General features: G+C 43.5%; 1 protein-coding gene and 1 long non-coding RNA gene across 3 annotated transcripts in view; one reads left to right on the top strand and one right to left on the bottom strand.

Moving 5' to 3' along the window:
- The window catches only part of NEDD9 (neural precursor cell expressed, developmentally down-regulated 9), a 195,220-nt gene that overhangs the window by 165,939 nt on the left and 9,965 nt on the right, over positions 1–19,316 (top strand). The gene's annotated exons all lie outside the window — the stretch shown is intronic.
- Positions 5,118–19,316, bottom strand: part of LOC135269221 (uncharacterized) — a 62,639-nt gene continuing 48,440 nt past the window's right edge. Inside the window, exon 3 of the long non-coding RNA XR_010337539.1 lies at positions 5,118–5,739. This is a non-coding gene — a long non-coding RNA (uncharacterized LOC135269221). The remainder of the gene's footprint in view (positions 5,740–19,316) is intronic.

Raw genomic sequence — 19,316 nt, 5'->3', positions numbered from 1 at the left:
TTTTCATACAGACAGTTTCACTATGTTGGTCAGGCTGGTCTCGAACTCCTGACCTCATGATCCACTTGCCTCAACCTCCCAAAGTGCTGGGATTACAGGCATGAGCCACCACGCCCAGCCAGTTTCCTATCTTTTCTGTTTCTTCATTGAGGAGAACAGATACCAAATCTTGTACGAGCCTGATGATGTAACAAGGATCCTCCTTTGGCCAAAAGCTGAATCATGACCTCAGTGGCCTGGCTGGACGAGGAACCCACCCATAGTAGTGAGAGTGAGGAAGCTGGGAGCAGGTCATGCTGACCAGCTCGTTCTACAGAGTGGTCAGCTAAGTTTGACTCATTTAAAATGCACAGATACTAGTGAATTTGGAATGAAGCCATCCTCCTGTCCTTTAAACAATTCTTATAATAACGTCTGAGACAATGGGTGAAAGCAGTGAAGCTGGGACATTTAGGAAGGAATTAATTTTAAAATATAGTGTGGGGAACTCTGCAACACCCTGTATAATCCCGAATACTCTAGCAATTTGAGATCAACAGAAACCCACTAATTGAACAATGAATGTTGAGCATCCAATATATTTTTGATGCTTGAGATACCGTGATTAATGAAAGAGTCAACAAAGCCCTGGTGATGCTTCCATTGCAGTCGGGGAGACAGACAAAACCATGAGCATGCTAGGCAGAGACAGGCGTTATGAGGAAAACAATGTCAGTGGACCGATCGGGGATAGTACCCAAAACCAAGATGACGCTTACATGAACATCACAGAGGAGGGATTTTCTCTTTCACTTACTGGCAAATTCCAATGGGTCCTACAAGGTTTGGTATTAGGAATCAACCAACTTAACTGGATAAGAAGCTATCCCTGAATTACAAGAGGAAAGATGCAGATACATACCAGAAAGGACTTGTTGACTCTTAGAACACTAACTATAGATGTGCCCTGCCCCAAGTAAATCTAATACAAAGTCTGATTTTACAAACCTATGTAAATTAGGGAATATCTATTTGATGCTATTGGAATCCTCTCTTGAAAAAACAAAAAGGAAAAAGGATTTATTGTTGGATCCCTGTAAACAACAAAAGCACTAATGCATTTTAAAATCACCTTTTGTATAAAAAATATGTCTTACAAAATACTTCTCAAGAGCACGCGTGTGGCGTGAGCAGAGTGTATGTTCCTTAAGAGGAATTCCTCAAGGGTGGTGCACAGCTTTTAGACTTGTAGTGCACACGGCAACCATGCCTGGCTAGAGGTGATAGACTGAACTATGGCTTTTCAAAGTTTTCCTTGCCCCGGGGATTTTAGATTCAAAGGGAAAAAGCGAAACCTGGTCTCTATCTCCAGAGGGGAAAAAGAACAGTTGAAAGGTGTAATTATAAATAAGTAACTTCTCTCATTCTTAGTCCTGGTTGTTTGCACCTTAAAAATAGCTCTCCCACATCTGAGCCAGTATGAGGCAGACAGGGAGGCCAGAACAGGAAATGCTTGGCTGAGAGGTGGTGGGCTCTAAACTTTCATCACAGTTGATTTTGGCAGGAAGTTAGCATGTTTTCCTTTCTAGACCCACCCTTCTCAGCCCCAAGTCGGAGAAGCCTAAGCCTTCAGACTCTTTCCCCTTGCATCTGCTAGGACTGCCCTGCAGGCTTTCCCCAGGGCTCCCCATCCTTCCAGAGGGCAGAGATTTTCACTCATCTTCCCTTGGATTAATGTCAAAGGCTGGGCTGCTAGGGTGACCCTCGGACACTCACACTCCACGTTTTGTTTTGCTATTTTGTAAGTCTACACTCAGTAGAACATTTTATGTTTAGCAAAAGGTAGAGGAGTCCTGCAGGAGGAAATCAACTTCCAAAAACGGCCTGTGCCAGCCCTTCCAGGAGTTGCATCCAGGGCTGAGGAGTAGGTCATGTCTGAAGCATTGCACAGTCAGGGTCTGGGGTGGTGACATGGCCAGGGTGGGGAGGGCAAGAAGGTGGTCCTGCTATCTTCCCTGCCAAATACCAAGGGCTCTCCACAGCATCCTGATCCTGGGTCTCTAGGCTGCCTCTCTCCATGTACCCTGGACCAGTGATTCACACTCGTGGGAACATGGTGCCTCTTCCTTTCTTTTCACTCTCTTCCTCACTTCTCTTTTCTCTCTCTCTCTCTCTCTCTCCTCTCTCCCTCCCTCCCTCTCCCTCCCTTCCTCCCTTCCTTTCTTTCTTTCTTTCTTAGTGGAGATGGTTTAGCTGCTAGGAGGCGATTTTAGCCTTCCAGGCAATTGCAACTGTTTTAAAAAACATCTGTCAACACCTTCCTGTGTAGAGGATATTCTCAGTGGGTGGGAATCATACTCATGAATGACTTCAGCTTAGGCCCCAAGAGATAATCCCAGTGCACTGGGGACCAGGTGTGGCTTTTTCATTTTTCTGAGTTCACATTTTACTGACTTGTTTAATAAAGCAGTTTGCTCATTTTCTCTTTAAATTTTTCATCTAAAATGGTGATAAGCCCAGAACTAGGTATGCCTGAGAGTTTAAGCTACAGTCCTTAAAAGCTATTGAACAAGAAAATGAGGAGGCAGTGGAATCTTATTCTGAACCACGGCGGTGGGGTTTAAAATGCTTAATGGGCATAGACTTACCCATAGAGATAGGGAGGGATGGTGAGTTTAAATGCAGATTCCAGGTCTTTCCCCTCAGAGAAACTAATCCAGGAGGTCTGGTTTGGGGCCCAGGAATCTGCATTTTATTGAGTTCCTTGCATAGTTTTGGAGGTGGTATCCTAGGACTAGACTTTGAGAAACACTGTAAAGGGACCATGAAGGGGCTGGGACATGTTCCAATCTGATTATAAATTGGGACTTTCCATAGTTCAAAATTCCCTTGCTATTGCTACAAACTGTGGGCTTCGGAAGTTCTACCCAGCACGGTTTTTCCTACTAATGAATCGCTTAAGGGAAAAAAAAAAAAAAAAAGGACAGTGAATTCTGCCTTCAATCACTTCAACTTTGCTCACTTGGAAACTCCACCCTCTACCCAGCCTCTTGCAGCCCCTCCACACTGACTGACATTCATCACTTATTAAATCAGCATTTAGAGAAGGAAATATTGTCATAAAATCCCCACCCTTTTAGGAAACAAGCAGACAGCATGAGAACTCTGGAGAGAGCAAGGGCTTCGGGGTTCAGCTGACGCTGGCTTGTTTCTCCATAGCTCTATATGCCTTGGTGAGTCGCTGACCTTCTCCAGGCCTTAGTTTCTTCATCTGTTTAATGGGAACGATCCTAACTACTTCAGAAGGCTGCTGTGAGAATTAAATGGAAACATACAGAGAAAGTCCCTGGCACAGTGCTTAGAATGGCAGGGGCTTAAAACAATGCATTCCCCTCGCCTTGCGTTTCTTTCCTCTCTCAGAGTTTATTTTCCACTGCATCGGCCCGGTTGTGTTTCTTACTACACACAGAAGGTACAAGTGATTTCTTGCTAACACGTATGCTGTGCTTTTTCAGTGTGTGTCTTTCTCTTTGGTTCTACAAGAATTCTGCAAAGGGTGGAAGAGAACTCGCCAAGTTATCCAAAAACCATATACACCGACACCTTTACTTAATTTCACTGGTCTTTTTCACTCTGGTTTTGTGTGCAGGGCCGTTTTATCCATTAGGCATTGTAGGCAACGAGCCCAGGGCCTATGAGAATGTTTGAGAGCTGAAGAAAAGATCTTTTGCCTCCAAAATATGAAACACAGAAATTGCAAAATAGAAATTAATAAACATTGAGACCAATGTCTAGGAAACCATATCATGTCTACCCCGTTAATTGTTTTATTTAGGGCTCATAACTATTTCATCATAGTAGAAAACAATATGTAGGTTATATTTTTCTCACTTTGCAAAGATTTCTAAATATGCATCGTGATTGCCAAGAACCCACAGGCAATCCTAAATTAAACGAGTTACTCATAGTCGAATAATCTGAAAAGCTGAATTATAAAAGAAGAAAAAAGTTTTCAATTTTTAACAGCAAAAATTCTACTTAATATGGGATTATGGTTTGGGATAAATGAAACCTACAAATGTCCAAAACCAAAAGCCCAGAAAGATCTAAAATAGTCTTATTTCAGCCAGGCGTGGTGGCTCATGCCTGTAATCCCAGAACTTTGGCAGGCCGAAGCAGGTGGATCACCTGAGGCCAGGAGCTTGAGGCCAGGCCTCGAGGCCAGCCTGACCAACGTGGAGAAACCCCATCTCTACTGAAAATACAAAATTAGATTACAGGCCTGGTGGCACATGCCTGTAATCCCAGCTACTCAGGACACTGAGGCAGGAGAATAGCTTGAACCCGGGAGGCGGAGGTTGCAGTGAGCCGAGATCGCACCATCGTACTCCAGCCTGGGCAACAGAGGGAAACTAGGTCTCAAAAAAAAAAGTCTAATTTCTCTGCTTCAAAGATCAGTGAAATTGCCACCTGGTTCATCTATTTCATGGTTGATCTGCATGGGAAATTATATGTGCTTCTCTGATTATTCTTTGGATGTGTCGCTTTTATTCTAAGCGCTGGAACTAGATTTGTTGTACCTCTTTCTGAAGATCTGTTTGGGGCTAAATTTCAAGCTCCACCAACGCACGGCCTGACCCCTGTAGGCCGAGCACTTAGTAGAGCATCAGCCCCCGGACAGCAGCCCAGTGAACCAATGAACAAGGTGGACTCAAGAATCAAAGCGTTCAATTAGAGTTAACCCTTAATTAACTGAAAGGTGGTTCTGATCTTATCGCACAGCCACCCCCACACGCTGCTGTTCGAATCCCACGGTCCAGCTCATTACCATCTGGTCTGAGGGGGTCATTTCCCTCACAGAAGGGCCTTTCAGAATGTCACCACCTTTATCTTGTAAGCATAACTATTCATACACCATAAAGGAGCATTTTGAAGCAAAGCATGAGTGATGTAAAGTTGGGCTTGTCTGAGAGTTTAACTTCTGTACATTTTACCCAATTTAGACAAGATTAGTTAACTCCTCTGTGGTCACCTAAGGAAGAAAACTAGACTTCTTTTTTGAGTCAGGGTCTCGCTCTGTCGCCCAGGCTGGAGTGCAGTGGCACCATCTTGGCTCACTGCAACCTCCGCCTCTGGGTTGAAGCGATTCTCTTGCCTCAGCCTCCTCAGTAGCTGGGACTACAGGCATGCGCTACCATGCCTGGCTAATTTTTGTGTTTTTAGTAGAGATGGGGTTTCACCATGTTGTCCAGGCTGTTCTCGAACTCCTGGCCTCAAGTGATCCTCCCACTTCAGCTTCCCAGAGTGCTGGAATTACAGGCGTGGGCCACTGAGCCCGGCCTGTCTTTTTCTACTGAAAAACAGAACTTCCTTTGTATATGTTATGATTTACCTAGAATGCCTTCCCTCTCTTCTACCTGTGAACTCCTACCCATTCTTTAAAACCCATCCTCTCCATGAAGCTTTCTCTCTGCAATCCAGTAGTTTCTTCTCCCCTATGGTTCCAGAATATGTTGTATATTTCACTGATCTCAAGGGCTCCTTAAAAATGTAATGGCCTGCCATCACAATGTGTGTGATGGTCTAGAATGGGTAACTATTGCTTTGAGGTGGCACTTGGAAAACTCAAGTAATATTTAGATTTACCAAGATCCCATGACATCATCTTTAAGGATCATTTTCTTCCTTCCAAAATGGGTCACAGCCAAATGTTGGCAGGAAATGATTCATAGGTTTTAGCCAGGTCTTCTAGGCCCATTCCTGCAAGGTAATGTAAGAAGCAGAAATAGATTAGCTACAATGTTTGTACCTTCCTAGACACTGAATCATCACAAATTACACACATACACGTACATACACATATACATATACTCACACACACAGACACCCGTAAGCTGCTGGCTAAGGAACAAGGACTTCCCTTATTGGAATTTGAGGCATTGTGAAATCTGGTTGCCCAGAGCAACACTCAGATACCAGCCAACTCAGTGCCATATATTAGCAGCATGACCTGTCTACCAACAAGCAAAAAATAGATTTAGAGGAAATGAAAGCTTCCAGAAAAGTTAAAGTCTGACTTCACCTCACTTTCTCCTGTTCCCTCCCTATACACACACAAAATACATACACACCCGAAAAATACTTCTAGGGCAGAGGGTACTTCGGTTTCTTCACTTATAAACTCAATAAAGTACAACTATTTTCCAGAATGGTACATTTCTACATAAAGATAATCCTAATTTAAATAAATTGTTTGTCTCAATACATGGCTTTTGGGGCTATGCAGAGAACTGAACCTGCAATCTAAAATATCTCCCCTGAAGTTCTAAGATACACTTTAATATTACACGAAACTCGAGGTCATTCAGCCCTTGAAGGGCAGGACTTTATGAGCTCACTTTGAAAATGAGAAGTATCTTTTCTCAGACAAGTCACCCATGCCAAAGCAATGAGCAAACTGTAATACCCCTCCTTAAAAATTAACAAAGGTCTCTTTTGTTTGGCCAGTGCCAAAGCCTTCAAACTCAGTTGCACTTTGTTATGAGGTTTATAGATAATGCATATGTCTAAGAGTGCATTAGTAACTTCTTATAAACCCACACCAAAGCAAACAGAGGTTGACCTTCCTTTTTCAATGATTTCATACTAAGTGACTGTGCTTATCAGAGTGAAGAGGTAAGAGACTGCATTAGTATGATGTCTGGCTAAAGTAGGAGAACACTGTTATTTGTGAGAGAGAGAACATAATAAGTTGATTTATTTAATTTCATAATAAAACAAACAATATTGGTTGAACACATCTTTAAAAAGAGACTTGCTTGAATACATTGTGCAAAATGCAGAACTAGAAACTGTCAGCAATCAAAAGCACTTCATTCTAACTAGCTGTGCCTTAAACATTGCCAAGATAACTTCTAAAGAGATGTGCTGCTCCTGTTTAAAGTGTGTCGGTGCCACTCAATAGGACAATGTGCCTTCCTCAAAAGTCAGATGTAGGTTGGGCAAGGTGACGCTCGCCTGTAACCCCAGTACTTTGGGAGGCTGAGGCGGGTGGATCACCTGAGGTCAGGAGTTCACAAACAGTTCACTAACTTAGTGAAACCCCGTTCTTACTAAATACAAAAAATTTGGCCAAGTGTGGTGGCGCATGCCTATAATCTGAGCTACTTGGGAGGCTGAGACAGGAGAATCGCTTGTACCTGGGAGGCAGAGGTTACAGTGAGTCGAGATCTCGCCATTGCACTCCAGCCTGGGCAACAAGAGCGAAAGTCCGTCTGGAAAAAAAAAAAAGTCAGGTGTATCTCCAGTAACATTTGAAGAGTACCAAGGAGTCCTCTCTTTAAAGGGACCCCACAGTATATCAATTTTTTGAAGCAAAGAAGCCTTAAGCAATGCCACAATCATCTCTGATTGGAATAATTTTAGTAATACTTGGTTTTCTTAAAGCATGGCACACTTAAACCAGTTATTTATTGGAATAGTTTTTGTTTTCCAAATCACCACCAATTGAATGTGCAGCCTTCTCTGGTGTTATTACTCTGTGCTTCCGTCTCATTTTGCAAGACAGTTGTAGAACTAGAGTAGGGGTGACCCCAAGGTTCCTGGAGCCTTGGCTCCATGTTAGGGATCCTATAGAGGTAGTATCACCCAATCCTCTCCACAGCCTTCTGAGGGGCACCTCTCAGCATTCGCTGTTCAGAGGAGGGAACTGAGGTCTGAGAAGTAAGTTCACTTGCTGAAGTTAACTTGCTGCCTCCAGCGAGAGGCAGGATTGATATTGGAGCCTACGTCTGTCTGACTCCAATGCTAATGATTTTTACATCCTGGCTAAAGGACAATGTTGCCAAGCCCTTAAAGAAGAAGGCATATTTGGATACCTCATTAGCAATTTGGGTGCTAAAACGTACCCTGTCGCCAGGATGAATTAGAGTTGCTGCCCAAGCCTCCCACCTCAGATCCAGGGAGTAGCCTCAATGCTGAGGGAATCGGAGCGTGGAAGTTCCCCCCAGCAGCTATAGTGGGCAGTTTCAGAGTGGGCTGATCGAGGAGTCCTGAGCAGGTCACTAGGGTGATGTCCAGACTCCAGTACCACTGAGAACATTGCTATGTTGGCTTCCTCTGCCATATGGAAAGACTGTCTTTTCAGATGACTTCAAATTCCTCCAAATGGACAGCTTCATTTAACCAGGTGGGGGCACCCCCCAAAACATAAGGTACCCAGCTTTCAATTTGTGCTTCTCATATAAGCAAATAACTTTCTTTGAGAGTATTTATTTGTGAAATTAGAAAAGTAGTAAATTTCTGGAAAATGCCTAACATGTATTGCTCGTGTAGGCTGCAGGGCATTGAGAAACGTATACACCGCACTGCTGGCCCAGCTAACCAAGGGTCCCTTCACGTCTCTGTCATTAACAGACTGAGTAACTAATTCTACGTTAGTTCCCTTAACTGTGAAATGGCAAATGAAGCTGGATTATCTCTAATGATCTTTGCTAAAATTTTATGATCCAGATATCCTTATCTGATTCTTTCTCAGAAGCATTTTAACAGTTTAATAAAATAGGCTGACAGCCAAGAGTTTTTTTTGTTTTGTTTTGTTTTGTTTTTGAGATGGAGTCTTGCTCTGTCGCCAGGCTGGAGTGCAGTGGCGCAATCTCGGCTCACTGCAACCTCTGCCTCCTGGGTTCAAGCAATTCTTCCGCCTCAGCCTCCCAAGTAGCTGGGAACAGAGGCGCATGCCACCACGCCCAGCTAATTTTTTTTTTTTTTTTTTTTTTTTTTTGAGATGGAGTTTTGCTCTTGTTTTCCAGGCTGGAGTGCAATGGCGCGATCTCGGCTCACCGCAACCTCCATCTCCTGGGTTCAGGCAATTCTCCTGCCTCAGCCTCCTGAGTAGCTGGGATTACAGGCACGCGCCACCATGCCCAGCTAATATTTGTATTTTTAGTAGAGATGGGGTTTCACTGTGTTGGCCAGGATGGTCTCGATCTCTTGACCTCGTGATCCGCCCACCTCGGCCTCCCAAAGTGCTAGGATTACAGGCGTGAGCCACTGCGCCCCGCCAAGAGTCGTTTTTTAAAAAAGAAAAGACATTCAAGCATCGATTATAAATTTCCACTTGACCCTTAAGTTTTTGCAAACCCTTCCTACCCTTCCTTTAGGATCCTGCCCACCGTCCCATCCAGAACCAGTGCGCTTTGGAAGACAGAGCTGTGCCAAAAGACAGCAGGAGCAGGCGGGGACACGATGGGGCAGGGCTTGGGGTGAGCTGAGCCAGTGAGAATCAGCATCTGACAGACCCGGGTCTTGTACCCAAGAAAACTTCCAGAGTTCTGCACTACGGGGAACTCTCATCCCTGTTTTGTTACCAAGAGCTAAGAAAGCACTTCATCCTGGAACTCAATGTTTTCTGCCCACTTTCCTTTGTTTAATCCTGTTGGCTTTGCAGAGAACTTTTTAGGCCTGGTGTCTCTGGACACGACAACCATCTTCAGAGCTGTCACCGAGTTCTGCCTCGTGAGTGGTTTCCCTCATCAGCCACTGCACCCTTTCTTCCAACTAAACCATGAGAGTTCTCCTATTTAGGAGGAAATGATACCAATAGGCGTTTGGGTCCCCAAATTCTCATCTCCCACCTCCTCTCCATAGTCCCATTCCCCTGAGGGCAGTCTGTGGACACCTCTCTAAAATTTATTTCCCAATCTAGATGTAGTGCTCAGTGTCCTGTTGAATTTATTTGGACACCAGAAGAGCCAAAATACTTGTGCTTTTTTATAGTTTTCATTCAAAGAACATTTCAGTCCATGAGACAGAAAAAAGAAAAATGGCTTTGCTATATCCAACTTGTCACAGGCTTGTATTTGGCATTGTCCTGAGAAAGACCTCAACCACCTATGGGACCCAGACGCCATTTCCCGTCATGTTCTTTCACGTTAAATGCTTCTAGCTGCTCGCTGGTGCTTGGTCACTCTATAACTAAATATTGCTTTAGCACTTGCTACACAAAGAGCTTCCTGAAAGCAGCAGGGGAGACATGCTGGGGGCCTAACAATCAGAGCACTGTTTCTATTGAGTGGTTTGCTGCCCGATGCTGTGTCAAATGAAAGTGACCCAAGAGCACCACTGCCCCACTTCTGAGCTTCCAGTTGTGACTTTTTCCTCACTGGGGAAAGAAGCTGGTTGTGATTTAGATGTGGCTAGCAAGAGGTTTAGCTCTGGCATAAAATCAGGCAACAGAATGACTTTGAAAGAAAGTAAATCACCTCCCCAAAATACATGGGAAAAAAACTTCATGAACGCAGGAGACGCATTCGGAAGGGTTAACCATGGACACGGCTTACGAGGGTGTATTTTTAAGGCCAGACTCAGTTTTCATTATATTGTTGCTATGCAAGTAAATAAATGAGCTCACTGCTACACCCAAGCTGGGCAGAGAGAATTTATAGAGAATTAATAAACCCAGGGTAGGCAACATGTGGCTTTTCCTCTGGTCCTAGAAAAGCAACTAGTACTCTTGGATTTTAAACAGGCAAACCACTGTAGCTTTACAGTTTCTGAAAATTGGATCCCAATTCTAATGGGCAGGCAGTGATAATGGTAATGTTTCTTTTCCTGGGGTTTTCTTTAAAGGGAAGGGATCAAATAGTTCATTTAAGACAAAGAGGTTATTATAAAGTCTAATAAATACTGTGGTGGCTCTGTTAATGCTTTTCAGGGGCATTTAAGTGAAAGAAGTCCTTTCCAACAGGCAGTTTTGGAAATCTAAACACTTGTTAATTCATGAAACACAAAGAGAGATAATGCAAATAAACCAGGGGCTGGGGAGGAATTAGAGATATACAGGAAGCAGTCAAATTTCACCTCCCATATATGCCAAGAAAAATATAAATACACGGCTGTTAATCAGTAAAATATACTTTTAAATTCAGAGAATCCTAGATACTATTAATGGTGAGGTTATAAATCTATAATCATTATGTAATCACAGGGAAACTTTTTAACTTCTCATCAATTACCCATTGGTATTTTCTGAGCACCTCCCGGGTGACCTAGCTCCTGATGAGGCCTTAGGACATAAGAAACTGGTTCCACACATTCGTGCTCTGCTAAATTCATGGGGAAACTCCACTGGTCAATAATCAAGGCATTATCTCTATATTGGAGGCAAAGATTGCACAATTCAGGCTATTCATAATGTTGCTTTGGATTGTAGAGACTTAGACACAGAGAATCATGGGACATAGACACTAGAACAGGTCTGTGTTCCATGATTCTCTTAGAAGAAAACCTTTCAAGTAAGATTTCCTATTATTTTTAAAAATCTTGTTAAAATGACAAAAAAAATTTAGTGATTTTTAAATTTTTGATGCATACAAAGATAGACACAGATAAATAATGTAGAAGTAGAAAGAGTAAGGCACTAGAGCATGACCAATGCTGTCGAAGTAACCCAGTCTCCTCCCCATCCCGTCTCTTTGTCTCTCATCTACTTCACCCAATTCTTCCTTTCAAGGAGTGGGATTTTTCTGCTTCATTTTTTTACTGCTTTGTTCTTACTTAGGGTTGCTGGAAGCACATGGAAGGAAGGAAGGAAGGAGTCAAAACGAGACAGTGTTGGGAGTGGAGAGATGAGAAGTCATGATAAGTAGGTGACCCATAGGGCTGGCATCAGAAGGAAACATAGCAGAACATGGCAGATCTGAGGATTGCTGTGGGGAGAGGGATTGGCTTTTGTGAGTGGTAGCCATCTGCTCCCTTCCCACTTCCCTTAGTGCTCCATTGAGCTAGCAGCATGCAGCTGAGAAATTGAAGTTCTGCTGCCACTGCACTGCCCCTATCCCAGGCACCTAGACAGCTCTGCATTAAGGAGGTAAAGTGGCTGCCCGAGGAAAGAAGTGTCCCCAAGTAGACTTGCTGAGACCTTGAACAAGTGACACAATGTGAGGAGAATTTGTCTTGATAGAAAATGTTTTGCTCCTAGGCATCCCAGAGAGATGGGCAACTGCCCTACTTCTTGGTGAGATCCTCTAAACAAACCCAGCTTGTGGACCTCCACTGGAAAGATCTCATCTGATGAGCATTTTAATAAAGTGTCCTGAGTTTGGGGCCTTGCCATCTTTCTCTTGGATAAATGTCTTTATCTCCTAGACTTGGAAAAACACATTTTCTCCTGGGGTATCCCATTGGTGTGCCTTCAGCTGCTCTGGTGATAACCATGATAATGCCAATACTGATAGGAACAGCAGAAAATAGTAACTTAAGGAACTCAGGGACCACTGATGATCATGAAAGACCACTGTCTCTTCCCATTTGCTGCTTTGGTTTGAAATTCTCGCTGCCTCTTAGGTCTCACTTTGAGCACTATGCATTCCTAAAGATTAATTTCTTTCTATCTGACCTAATCTTGCTTTCTCCCATAATTTGATCATAAGACATTGTGAAAGAAAACGGCCTTGAGATCTGTGATTACTAAGACATACATAACATTCTTAGCACATTAGAAAGCAAGAATGGACTGTTGCTTGCCCCGTTCCTGTTGTCTGGTCTCCTGACTTCCTGGTTATCTTTGTATGTTGGACATTGTGTTTTTAATATATTTGTGGAAATAACATAAAGTCTATAAAGATGTTCTCTGCCTCCAGAGAGAATCTGGTTTCCTTCTGCCAGCCTCATAGGTACACATACATGTGATTTTGTGTTTTGAGATGTTCTGGCAATCCTGATGTCTTTGGCTTGTGCAAGGGTGGGTTTACTTCCAGTTAATATTTATTTTGGATATAGTCCTTAGGGTTCCAGCTCAAAGTTGGGGGTGGTTTGGGGTTCCTATTTTGGTGAGCCCTATAGTCCAATGTTTCCCCTCACCCAAAGAAGCCATAGAAAGCCCAACACAGCCTCCCAGGCACCTGTTTCAGATCAGCAGAAAATAGCAAATGCCCCCAAGGAAAAGCAGTCTCATCTCTATGAATTCTTCTCCCAAATGTTGACCTAGTAATTCTTTATTATCCTTTAAGTCTTGACACTATTAAGAAGATCTTTTCCAGCTTTTCTTCATTTTTTTAAGTTGTCTTCAGCAAGACGATTAATCTCAATTACCTAGTTCATGATTTCTGGAAGTCAGAAAGGTAAAATCTATATAACCTGGGTGACAATTACAATAACAATAGCTAAGGCTTATGGCTTTCTGCCAGGCACTTTATGCACTTGATCTCGTTTAATACCCATATAGCCTATGAGGTAAGTATAATTTCTATTTTACTTATGAGGCAACAGGCTTAGAATGGAACTCAGTCATGTGCTCATGGCTTGTGAGTTGTAGAGCCGGGATTAAGATCCAGCTCTGCCTGAGTCCAGCTTCTGTGTGTCAATCACGTCCCGCTTCAGACCTAATTCTTCCAATAAGCAAAAGAAAAAGACCCAGTGGGGCCATGGCCTCTGGCACACAGCTTCTCATGAACGAGCCTGTCACATATCCCCAGAACTAAAGCAAGCATATTCTCCTTCTGAAGTCAAGGTAAAAAGCAGGGTTTGTTTTGGTTTCTCTTTTCCAAAACACTCCCTGACATGCTTCTGGCTTGTGGCTAAGAAGAATCCAGGTGTTCATGTCACAGACGGGCTCAACTGGGGAAAAGGAAACCATCGAGCAGTGCTCCTTGTCCTCCAATAGTGGCTTCACCCAACTTGGGGTGCATTCTTCTACGGTTTCTGATATCTCAACTTCACCTGACATTCCCTTGCTTTCTTGAGTCCCTCTCTTGCCCAGTACTACCATGCATGCCTGATAGGGTATAGTTCTGCCCCTTATCCCATGGGTTCTACGTAACCCAGAGCTGGCTTAGCTGGAAACTAAGCTTATTCGATACTGGCAGACCTCACACCATCTTGCATCACAGCCTTCAGTTTTCCTTTAATTGATTAATGTATCACCCAATAGATTTATGCAAGACCTACTGTGCTAGGCACTGTACCAGGCCCTGTGGTTTATACTTAAATGAAGAAGGGGTCAAGCACAGTGGCTCACACCCGTAATCCCAGCACTTTGGAAGGCTGAGGCGAGCAGATCACGAGGTCAGGAGATCGAGCCCATCCTGGCCAACATGGTGAAACCCCATTTCTACTAAAATACAAAAAATTAGCCAGGTGTGGTGGTGTGTGCCTGTAGTCTCAGCTAAGCAGAAGGCTGAGGTAGGGGAATCGCTTGAACCCAGGAGGCGCAGGTTGCAGTGAGCTGAGATCAAGCCACCGAACTCCAGCCTGGCAACAGAGCAAGACTTCATCTCAAAAAATAAATAAATAAATAAATAAATATGTGTATATATACATATACATATATATACACATATACATATATATATATTCATGTATATATCTACATGTATATGAATATATATGACTTCCTTCTTCATTTATATATGTGTGTATATATATGAATATATATAAGACCATTCCTTCTTTTATTTATATATATATAATTTTATATATAAATAAGGAATTTATATATATATATATATATATATATATATAAATAAATAAAATAAATGAAGAAGGAAAGGTCTCTGACTTTAAAATGCTAGAAGAAGAGATAAGATGCATCAGTCCGTCAAACCACAAGTGATAAGTGCTGTTACAGATATATGGATCACCGGCTCAGGGAGTTCCGAGGACAGAGACATTTTATCTGTTTGCGAAGGGTTTGCTGGGGGAAAGGCATTCAGACTGGCCTTAAAAATCAAATCGAGTTTGAATATAAGGAAAGAAAGAAGAGCATCTTAGACAAGGATAGGGCATGGATGAAGGCTCAGAGGTGTGGGCAGGCAGGGCATCTGTGGAAATGGACAGCTCAGTCTTGCTGAGGCGGGGAGTTGATGCAGAGCCTGGGGGCCCTGCCTTCAGAGGATTTCCAAGAGGAAGGAGGGCAGAAATACACAGATGAAGGCAAAGACTGGCAGCATGGGGGCCAGAGACTTGTTTAGTTTGGCCAAGATGCTGTTTTAAAAATTTAAGCCAATTTTGAAAACCAGGTTTTACATAAAAATCCAAATTTCTGGCTTCTCCTGAAAATGTGAAAGATCCGGCAATGTCTTCCTCCTTTCGGTAGGAGGAGATGTGTGTCCCCAGCACCAGAGTCAGGCTTGTTTGTTCCCCACACCCTGCTTGCTCAGCCCTCCAGCATCTGAGTGTAGGACCCTTACTCTGCTATAGGTACCAGCTCAGGGAACACAGATGCAGAAACACCAGAAAGAACCCAGGGGCCTCTCCCCCAACTTGCTGTCATCGTGTTGGTTCTCAGACTTCCCTATCTCTCTCTGCTACTCAAACACAGACACTCTTCTTTAATATTTCAGCATGCATGGCTTTCAAAATTATAAGACAGGAAAGTATCAAAAGCATCTCCAAAAACTCATGCCACCAGGATCTGAGACTCAAAACAGTGTGGGTCAAACACCATCAAAGTGTGGGGCGGGGCAATCTGAGCTTGTTTTCTTGTTTTTATGTAAGCAGAATAATTAGAAAACTAACATAATGCCAGTCTTTTGATCCTATCCTGCCGGGACCCAGACTTGGAGATGTATTCAATGGATTCTTCCTTTTCTAAATGTCTACAATCTCCCCTTCTCTGATTCATAGCTCTTCTCAAAGTCTCTGCCTTGGACCCTCCCATTAGCTACTGAGAATGGTATAGTAACATCTGACAAAGCTTGGATTCTTCCTAGGGACAGAAAATCCACATATGGGAAGTGCAAATCCTGTGCTGAGTAATCAGGAAAGCAGTTGCAGTAGCATTGGGTCATAGAGCCCCAGGAGACCTCACGATCTAGCCCCCTTCCTGGCAACACTAATGAATTAAGAGGTCACTTTCGTAATTCCAAAGGCTAAGCCTTTGTAACTATAAATAAATACATAGAATGAAAGGAATGTAGGGAGAAAAAAGCAAACAGAGGGGGAAAGGAAATGAAACCCTGGCTTGATTTCATTGAGAAAATTAGTTTTAAAATGCCCTTCGTGTACCAATTTCTTTAATGCCTCATCGAACAAATGCCTAGGAGAATTCTTCCAAATTTGAGGTCCCCTTAGCCAGACCTTGGCGTGCCTCTTAGGCTGAAGTTCAGCAGCTCTGGGAGGTAGAATGAGGAGAGATCGTAGGAAGGTTTTTGTGTACTTATGGCAAGCAGCAAGAAAAAGCCTTGATGAACCACAAAACTGGAGACTTTGTAAGGTACAGCTCAGTCAGCACTTTTTCTCTAAGGAGAGAACACACAATTGGCACGAAAGTGACCCAAGCAACAGGTCATGGCAGAGAATGTCCAAAAGTAGAAGACTTCCAGCTCCCTGATCTTCCATGAGTCACAATGAGGATTGCTGCACTGGACAGGTCTTGACCAGATGCAAAATGCTGGTCCCATTTAAATGCCATTTGCGGACCAATGTGAATTACACGTTAACATCAGGAAGCCTGGATCAGCGGCGGGGGGCAGGGGGTGCTGTATTTGGTTGGCTTTTTCCCTCTGTGGTTTTCACCATCTGTTTCTTTGAATGCATAAACAAGGAAAATGACTGGTTTGGAATGCAGAGTTTTAAAAAACCAGATGACCACAGGCATCCTCTAAATGAGAAAGAGAGAGCAAGTTGGGGTTCTGTGACATTTGTCAGGAAGTGAAATGTTAAATACCGGGAAGCATCGGCGCTCTCTGCCAGGGAGGATCCACAAAGGCAAGGAAACACTTTGGCGGTGACCCTGCCTGCCTTCTCTGAGGTTGTGCTATGTGTTTATATGTCACCTAGTGCTATTTTCAGACACCAACGCTACCCACTCTATCTCCCAGCCAACTTCTGTTTTTTGTTTCATTTTTGTTTTTGTTTTTTTGAGATGGAATTTCACTCTATTTGCCCAGGCTGGAGTGCAGTGGCGCGACCTTAGCTCACTGCAACCTCCGCCTCCCGAGTTCAAGTGATTCTCCTGCCTCAGCCTCCTGAGTAGCTGGGATTACAGGCACAAGCCACCGCATCCGGCTAATCTTGTATTTTTAGTAGAGACAGGGCTTTACCATGGTGGACAGGCTGGCCTCAAACTTCTGACCTCAGGTGATCCACCTGTCTCGGCCTCCCAAAGTGCTGGGATTATAGGCATGAGCCGTCGCGCCCGGCCTGCCCCCTTCTGTTTTTTCAATGAAAGATGAACAGTTAAGCTGGACTTCAGCATAACTACCCTTGGTTTTCCATTAGCATTATTGCTAAGTTGTTGACCTTGGAGAAAATCTACTCTTCGAAACTTTTAAGCTGAACAAACGCGGCACTATGAGCAGGTGCTATGATAAAGCCAAAATGGCACTCCAAGTAGAGGGTCTGAGGAGGCAGACTAAGGGGAGATCTTTGTTTCTCTCCTGGACAATAGGGAGTGAAAAAACAATCACATAAGGGCATTAAGAACACAGTGTGTTTTTCTTTAGCAAAGGGCATCCTGCTTTAAAAAAGAAGGTTTGCTATGCACAATAGAGTGGCCACTCTATAAAACGGTTCCGTATGCTCCATGCCAACGGACCTCAAAGCAATAGTCTCCTTTTTAAAACCCAAGACGGTGGACCGACTTGATGGAAATTTTGAGTGCATACAAACCTCTTTTACCTTCATTGCAAGAAATAATCAGTTGTAAGCACTAGGGACTTAAAGCCAAATTGAACTCAGGCATTTTTTAGAGCCCCTGGGGAGAAGGGCATTGGTGCATTTGGCTGAGTTCCACCAGTTTCTGCATAAGACGGACGTGGAGCATTTTTCACATAGTTTTGTAGGCAGCCTGACGCCAGAGTTTTCACTTCAGAGAAAGGATAAAAGATGACGGTTTCTTAGGGAACAACCAACTCTTCCTAATTTGCAATGTCTGTTCTCAAAGATGTCGTGGGCAGTGCTTGAGATGGGCACTGTTAATGATTCAAGGGGTGGGGGTTAGGCAAAAACAAGACCCTCCTGGCCATTTAGAAGCCTTTGGAGGATTACATATATTTCAAAATGAGTTAAGTTCAAATAATTTTTTTTGCTGGTGCTTAGCACACCAATGAAGTATGTAGATATGAAAACGGGAGGCTGTTAGGTAAGATTCGTTTTACTGGCATTCGTTCCAGATGCCAGCATCGTGATGAATGCTATTTGACTTCTGACATCCCTTGACGTAGGTACTGTTGGGGATGTTTTCTTTCCTGGTGGAAATGGGAAAATGATTAGAGACCAGGGGTCAGGAGACCTGAACTCTGTTCCTGGTGCCTCCCTGGCTCAGTATCTTGTTTGATAAGTTAGACTGAAAGTTTCCAGAGGTTTCGAGGATACCACGATTTGAGCATTGGTTTTGTAAAAGTACTCTGATGACCCGTGGAATTACAGTTATAATCATCATAATGTCCAATGAAGAGGCTTACTGAGGAAGGCAGGAGAGGAATTTTAAGTGGCTGAACTCTATTTGCATTATTCATTTTACAAATAGTTTCAGAGCCTTAAAACAAATTTCAGTATGCAGTACTTTTTGCTGTTGTTGTTGTTGAGACAGAGTTTCCCTCTGTCAGCCAGGCTGGAGTGCAATGGCGTGATCTTGGCTCATTGCAACCTCCGCCTCTCAGGTTCAAGCAATTCTCCTGCCTCAGCCTCCTCAGTAGCAGGGATTACAGGCATGTGCCACCACTCCCGGCTAATTTTTTTATATTTTTAGTAGAGATGGTTTTGCCATGTTGGCCAGGCTGGTCTCGAACTCCAGACCTTAGGCGATCGAACCACCTTGGCCTCCCAAAGTGCTGGGATTATAGGTGTGAGCCCCCACGCCCAGCCATTATGCAGCACTTTAGATGTAAAGTGCTCCTCTACAACTTTCATAAGTTTCACACAAGTCTCCCTTAAAGTATATTTTAGAAATATGCTTACAGGGCCGGGCGCGGCAGCTCATGCCTGTAATCCCAGCACTTTGGGAGGCCGAGGAGGGTGGATCACTAGGTCAAGAGATTGAGACCATCCTGGTCAACATGGTGAAACCCCATCTCTACTAAAAATACAAAAAATTAGCTGGGCATGGTGGCGTGTGCCTGTAATCCCAGCTACTCAGGAGGCTGAGGCAGGAGAATTGCCTGAACCCAGGAGGCGGAGGTTGTGGTGAGCCGAGATCGCACTATTGCACTCCAGCCTGGGTAACAAGAGCAAAACTCTATCTCAAAAAAAAAAAAAAAAAAAAAGAAAAAAGAAATATGCTTACAGTGCATCAACCCTATCTGATGTACTTTGAGATGATTTTGTGATCACAAGGAAGGATGATAGAGATATTTTAGGGATTTGTTTCTCATTGGGATTCAGGAGGGATTTAAAAA

Source organism: Aotus nancymaae, unplaced genomic scaffold (assembly GCF_030222135.1).
Source record: "Aotus nancymaae isolate 86718 unplaced genomic scaffold, 86718_ANA_hifiasm-v0.15.2.pri h1tg000051l, whole genome shotgun sequence".
NCBI lineage: Eukaryota > Metazoa > Chordata > Mammalia > Primates > Aotidae > Aotus > Aotus nancymaae.
This window is presented reverse-complemented; position numbering and strand designations above follow the sequence as displayed.